This window comes from Crocuta crocuta, unplaced genomic scaffold (genome assembly GCF_008692635.1).
Source record: "Crocuta crocuta isolate KB4526 unplaced genomic scaffold, BGI_CrCroc_1.0 scaffold225, whole genome shotgun sequence".
In the NCBI taxonomy this organism is placed as follows: Eukaryota; Metazoa; Chordata; class Mammalia; order Carnivora; family Hyaenidae; genus Crocuta; species Crocuta crocuta.
This window is the reverse complement of record NW_027530408.1, coordinates 1,291,411-1,297,410: the sequence shown is the minus strand read 5'-3', so window position 1 is coordinate 1,297,410 and position 6,000 is coordinate 1,291,411. Positions and strand designations below refer to the sequence as shown.

At 37.5% G+C, this 6,000-nt stretch overlaps 1 protein-coding gene across 2 annotated transcripts in view; it reads right to left on the bottom strand.

Annotated features, from left to right (window-relative positions):
• The window catches only part of PPP3CC (protein phosphatase 3 catalytic subunit gamma), a 102,591-nt gene that overhangs the window by 59,719 nt on the left and 36,872 nt on the right, over positions 1-6,000 (bottom strand). The gene's annotated exons all lie outside the window — the stretch shown is intronic.

Genomic DNA, 6,000 nt, shown 5'->3' with positions numbered 1-6,000 from the left:
GAAATCCCCCTTAACCCTTTCTCTTATCGCAAAATCAATTAAAAGAAACTAAAATTTAGCTTCCCTTACCTCAGAGTAAGTAGTTTGTAATAGGCACAAATGAAGAAGGGATGTCAAAAAGCCCAGAAATAAGTGAAACTTTAGTATTTTGTTTTGTCAGTGATATTTGAATCAGTCTCTGGTGTACTAATCAAAGCCCACATTGCTTCAGGAAAGATATATGCTTGTTCTGGGCATGAAAAAAGTCATCTTGCCTTGAAGGTCAAGGAAAGACATGATTAACCACAGAAAGGAAGTAAAGTGAAATAAAGTTCTGTGAAAACAATTAGGCAATAAGTATCAAAAGTCTTTAAAATGTTCATAGTCTGGAGCACCTGGGTGGTTCAGTCCATTAAGTGTCTGCCTCTTGGCTCTGGCTCAGGTCATGGTCTCACTGTCATAGGATAGAGCCCCATGTCAGCTCTGCCCTGACAGTGAGGAGCCTGCTTGGGATTCTCTGTTTCCTTTTCTCTCTATCCCTCCCTCACTTGCTTGTGCACACATGCTCTCTCTCTCTCTCTTTCTCACAAAATAAATAAACTTAAAGATAGAATACTCAGTCTTTCATCCAATTCTTTTACTCAAAAGAATCTAAACTAAGTAAATATCAGAAATGCTATTAATTCAGAAAGATATTAACTATAGCAATATGCAGAACAGAAATAACTAGAAAACATCCACTTACAGTACAAGGGATAAATATCCAATTACCTACTGCTTAAGCCATAGACATTTAAGTATCTCATGAAATGAGAAATGTGGTTTCCCCACTCTTCCTTGGCACTGTCGGCGGAAGTGGCAGTCATCTGTTACTCGGCATCACAGATGCCCTCAGACCTCTAGTGAAGCCCAAGATTGTTAAAAAGAGGACCAAGAAAGTTCATCTGGCACCAGTCAGACCGATATGTCAAAATTAAGCGCAACTGGTGGGAACCTAGAGGCACTGACAACAGGGTGCACAGAAGACTCAAGGGCCAGATCTTTGATGCCCAACACTGGTTACAGGAGCAACAAGAAAACAAAGCACATGCTGCCCAGTGGCTTCTCGAAGTTCCTAGTCCACAGCGTCAAGGAGCTTGAAGTGCTGCTGATATGCAACAAATCTTACTGTGCAGAGATTGCTCACAATGTCTCCTCCAAGGACCTGTGAAACCATTGTGGAAAGAGCAGCCCAACTGGCCATCAGAGTCCTGAATCCCAATGCCAGCTGCGCAGAGAAGAAAATGAATAGACAAACAGCTTACGTGCACATCATATTTGTGTTAATAAAACCATAAAACTACAAAAAAAAAAACAAACCTCTGGAGGCCAGATGTCCATATTTAGTGTACCAGCTTAGTGCTGTCAGCAAGAAACCATGTTCTCTTTCCCTCTATGATCTGTAATTTACGGGCCTGCTTTTCATCCTTAGGACCTCCTCATGATCACAAAATGGCTGCTACAATATACACACCCACATTTGAAATGACACAGTTAAATAGGGGTCCAGAAGCTTTCACCTTGCAGGAGTCTTTTCATTTGGAAACGAAGGGTTTCAAAGTGTGTGTTTGCACGCATGTGCACACGCACACACACACACACACACACACACACACACACACACACACACACCAAAAACACCCAGCAGAGTTCCCTTTATATATTACTGGGCAAAAGAGAATCCCATGTTTATCCCTAAACCAATCAACGGTGACAAGGAGTGGATGTGTATGACTAGCTCAGACCACTCAATTCATTTCTTGGGGCTGGGTTAAGGGCTTCCCCTTCCTGAATTCAAAGGTTTTTTCTGAACCCCCAATCTCACTTATCTGAACAAAATAGAATTTTGAGAGTAAGGAAGAAGGAGAGAAAAGATAGGCAGCAAACAGTATCTACAAACCACATTATCCAAAAATAAAGAACAGTGAAGTAGACTGTGGTATTTTTACCATTAACCACAGAGGAAAGTGTTTTCAATACAATGCTGAGTGGGAAAAAGACTACAACAGGAAATGTACAAAATGATTTCAATTTTCTTTAAAAAAGGATAAATACAAATGTAAAAGAAGAAAAAGGACTGCAAGGAAACACAAGATGTTGGGGCGCCTGGCTGCCTGAGTCAGTGGAGCATGCAACTCTTGGTCCAGGGGTTGTGAGTTAGAGCCCCAAGTTGTAGAGATTACTTAAAAATAATAATAATAAATCTTATAGAAAAAAAATATAAGATGCTAACAGCGATTATATTTGATTTATAGATATAAATTGTTTTATAGTCTTATAAAGTCTTATAGTCTTATAAGACTATAAAACAATTTTCTTAGTCTAAATTTCCCAATTTTTCTACAAAAATGAACTATTTACAGCAACAAAAAATGTAAGAAGGACTCCATTACCTGATTTTCATCCATTTGACAAAAACATCATACTCATGTTTATCAAGGACACTGATAAATTGTGTTCAAGTATACAGCTGGACTAAGCTGTAGCCTACAGAAGTTTATAACCTTAGTGGTTTATAAGTAAGCGACTTCCAACTAACACTACCTACACCCTGAAGTTTAGTTGTTGTTTTTTTTTAATGTTTTATTTATTTCTGAGAGAGAGAGAGAGAGAGAGAGCAGGGGAGGGTCAGAGAGAGAGGCAGACACAGAATCTGAAGCAGGCTCCAGGCTCTGAGCTAGCTGTCAGCACAGAGCCCGATGTGGGGCTCGAACCCATGAACCATGAGATCATGACCTGAGCAGAAGTCGGACACTGAACCAACTAAACCACCCAGGCACCCCTGAAGTTTAGTTTTAAAACTGGCAACAGCATTGTCACTTTAAATTTTTGATCCATGTACCTCTTAAGCTATTCCAGAAAAATCCTTTAAGTTGGTCAAACATCAAATAATAGGATAAATCCAAATACAAACTATGATTTATTAACATTCATTCATTCAACAAATACTGATTGAGTGCCAACTATGTGTCAGTTACTATGCCAGAATGGTAGGTCCTAATATGAAGAATACTGCAGAAAATTAAATAAGTACTTTTATACTACATTAAAAAATGTATTTACAAGTGCATCTTTTCTAACAAGAGTGTCAGCTCCTATAGAAAGCATTAATCTTAAAAACAAACAAACAAAAATAGAGAATATAAATCTTATTCATTATTTTATCCTCAGAGCATGCCATAAAGTTGGCAATCAGGAAACATTTGTTGATGAATGAGGAAAGAATACATAACAAAAAATATTCTGAAAAAAAAATTCTGAACATAATATATGTGTACAAAAAACATTATGGATTTTTTCAGTGTATGCTTTACTGAATATATTGATACATTGAAACTATTTTTAAATATGTCAGCTAACAACCTGAAGATGATTTGGCATAATATTATCTTTTTAAGAAGGTGTTTCATTAAATATAATGACTAATTAAAAATTCAGTAAGTTCTGGGGTGCCTGGGTGGCTCAGTCAGTTAAGGGTCCAACTTCAGCTCAGGTTATGATCTCGTGGGTTTGTGAGTTTGAGCCATGTGTCGGGCTCTGTGCTAACAGCTCAGAGCCTAGATCCTTCTTCAGATTCTGTGTCTCCCCTTCTCTCTGCCCCTCCCATGCTCATGCTCTGTCTCTGTTTCTCAATAATAAATTAAAAAACTAAAAAAAATACAGTAAGTTCTGTATTCTTCTTTTCAGCTGCTAAAACCTCTTCATGCTGGGATGCCTGGTGGCTACATCAGTTACGCATCCAACTTTGGCTCAGATCATGATCGCATGGTTCATGAGTTCCAGTCCCGCTCTGGGTAAGCTCAAGCCCGGCTCCAGGCTCTGTACTCTCTCTCTCTGCAACTTGTGGAATTCTCTCTGCCCCTCATTCACTTGGCTCTCTCTATCTCTATGTCTCTCTCTCTCTCAAAAATAAATAAATAAATAGATAGATAGATAAAACCTCTTCATGCTAATCAATACCCAAAGAAGTAGGGAGAGGGGAAGGAGGGTGATGAGCGTGGGGGATGACTCTTACTGGGATGAGCACTGATTGTTATATGAAAACCAACTTGACAATAAACTATTTAAGAAAAAAATTTTTTAAAAATACCCAAAGAAGTAAACATTCAATGTGTCTTTTAGACATCCATACTTTTGACTGTCTCTTGAAACATGATGTGAATAGGAATTAGAAAGCTTTTCTTTTTTAGACTATGCTTGCTTCCCTTTTTATTTTATTTATTTATTGAACTATAGTTGACATATAATATCAGTTTTTGGGTACAACATAGTGATTCAACAATCCTGTATATTATGCAATGCTCACCACAATAAGAATAGTTATCACCTGTCACCATATGAAGTTATTACAGTATTTCGACTATATTCCCTGTGATGTACATTTCATCCCTGTGACTTGTTTATTTTATAATGGAGGTCTGTACTTCTTAATCCCCTCTACCTATATTGCCTGGCTCCCTACACCCCCTCCCCCTGGCAACCACCAGTTTTTTCTCTTGTTAATACATCTGCTTCTGTTTTGTTTGTTTATTTATTTTGTTTTGTAGGTTCCACGCTTGAGTGAAATCAAAAGTATCTGTCTTTCTTGGACTTATTTCTCTTAGCATAATACCCTATAGGTCCATCCATGTTGTTGCAAATGGCAACATTTCATTCTGTTTTATGTCTGAGTAACATTCTACTGTATTTTATCCATTATATATATTTACTACATCTTTTTTATTCACCTATAGATGGGCACTTTTTTAATGAAAAAATTTTTAATGTTTATTTACTTTTGAGAGAGAGAGAGACAGAGCATGAGCAGTGGAGAGGCAGAAAGAAAGGGAGATACAGAATCCGAAGCAGGCTCCAGGCTCCAAGCCCCCAGCACAGAGCCTGACTCAGGCCTCAAACTCACGAACTGTGAGATCATGATCCGAGCTGACATCAGACGCTTAACTAACTGAGCCACCCAGGTGCCCCTATCAATGGACACTTAGGTTACTTGGAATAGTGAAGCATTTCAATGATACAGTCTACAAGTATCATCTCCACTCATCCCAGGTACCTACATGGAGAACTTGGTAATTTACTGAACAGTAGGGAAACAAGATTATTTTCTTAGCTTTTACCATTAACCTTTGTCCTCATAGATGACACTAAATTAAAGTGAGGCACTGGCATATAACTCTGAATTTCTCTGATTCATGAGTTTAGACACCACATGTTTAACTAAAGAGTTTCTGCCAGCTTTAGTATAACCATTGCCTCTTTGAGCACTAGGTCAGATAGTTGATTTGGATTTAGAAGTGATGCTGCACAAATAAAACTTTAACCACTAGAAATACACTAAGTACACTGAGATCGTCACACTGTGAGGGAGAAGCAGGACTACAGACTACAAGAACAGCAAGCGCATCTCAATTTCTCATCTGCTTATTCTGGGCACATTATAAATTCAATTACCTGCACTATTTCAAAAATTACTTTCCTTTTATTTGCCAATCATGTACAGCTAAATCAATTGACATTAAATATGAATATGGTCCACTGTACTCCAGTCTTTGCATTATGCTCTAAAATAATTTTATCTTTTATACAGAACAGCTTATACTTTAATTTCAATCATTTTTCTCATCATTCAGTTTTCAAAATACATGTAAGGTAAATTTTGAGTTTTCATTAATTTTAATCATTCTTTCCTTCAATGAATTAACATTTATTAAGTGCTTACTATTCACAACAGTATCAAAAATTATTCCTACAGTAAACGAAGTGCCTGCTGGCTTAGCATTGGAAGTTTATCTAAGGGTAAATTATAGCCCACCAGCTTGTTGTTTTAGAATTAGTGTCTGCTAATTCAAACCCTGTTTAGGGTGAATAGCGATTTATGCCTTTTATATACAGCCTATATACTATCTTCAAAGAGGAAAGATTGGCAAAAATTTAACTTACCTGCAAGGCTGGGTTTAATATAGCCCCTTCTATATGTCTATCACA